Source organism: Phoenix dactylifera, unplaced genomic scaffold (assembly GCF_009389715.1).
Source record: "Phoenix dactylifera cultivar Barhee BC4 unplaced genomic scaffold, palm_55x_up_171113_PBpolish2nd_filt_p 002345F, whole genome shotgun sequence".
NCBI lineage: Eukaryota > Viridiplantae > Streptophyta > Magnoliopsida > Arecales > Arecaceae > Phoenix > Phoenix dactylifera.
In genome coordinates this window covers 22,595-23,758 of record NW_024069580.1, presented here as the reverse complement: position 1 = coordinate 23,758, position 1,164 = coordinate 22,595, and positions in this window count along the sequence as shown.

The window sequence follows — 1,164 nt, the reverse complement described above, 5'->3', positions numbered from 1 at the left end:
TAATGTACAGGAGTCGACTCGAGCCTGTGCCAGTGCTTCTGATACGCTTGGAGTCGACTCGTAATCTTCCGGAGTTGACTCGAGTCTCAGACTTTGGTTCAAATTGAGTTCTTTACTTATCCAAAATGTATTGAACCAAATCTAGAGACACTTAACCATAAATTTATAAGTATTTGACTGAAATACTAGATTGAATTCATTAGTAAAACATAAGATATACTCAAATGCTTTGAGCTCATCAAAAATCAAATAGGGTTATAATCAATCACTCCACATGAGAGACAGTAGAGAAAATAATATTGGAGAGAAGAGGAATACCTTGAGCTGTTGATATCCAGAAAATAAGACCTACAAAACTAGAAAAAAATAATTCTAACTAATATACACATACCTTTGCCTTTATGCTCAGTCATAAGAAGACTCTCCCAAGGAAAAGGAGTCTTCTTCATCTGCAAAATTCTCAAGGAAAGGTTTAAGTCTGTATCCATTCACCTTAAATATCGTACCATCCTGTGGATTCTCAATCTCAACCGCCCCATATGGAAAAACAGTTTTTATAATGTAGGGACCTGTCCATCTCGATCGCAACTTATCAGGAAACAGATGTAAGCGGGAGTCGTATAAAAGAACTTTTTGCAAAGGTTCAATTTTTTTTCAAAATTGATTTATCATGTAAGATCTTCATTCGTTCTTTGCAAATTTAGCATTGTCATAAGCATCTCTGCAAATCTCGTTGAGCTCGTTCAATTGTAATTTTCTAGCTAGACCTACATCTTGTAAATCAAAATAATATTTTCTAATTGCCCAATACGATTTATGCTCTATTTCAATAGGTAGATGACATGCTTTTCCATAGACTAGCCGATACGGGGACATACCAAGAATAGTTTTATATGCAGTACGATTATCCCACAATGCATCTGATAGTTTCAAGGACCAATCTTTTCGTGATAGGTTCACCGTTTTCTCTAAAATTCGTTTAATATCCCGATTGGCTAACTCTACTTGGCCACTAGTCTGCGGCTGATATGGGGTAGCAACTCTATGGGTGACACCATACTTTTTTAATAAGGTCTCGAAAAGCTTATTACAAAAGTGCTTTCCACCATCACTAATTATGACCTTAGGTATCCCAAATCATGAAAAAATATTTTCTTTCAGAAA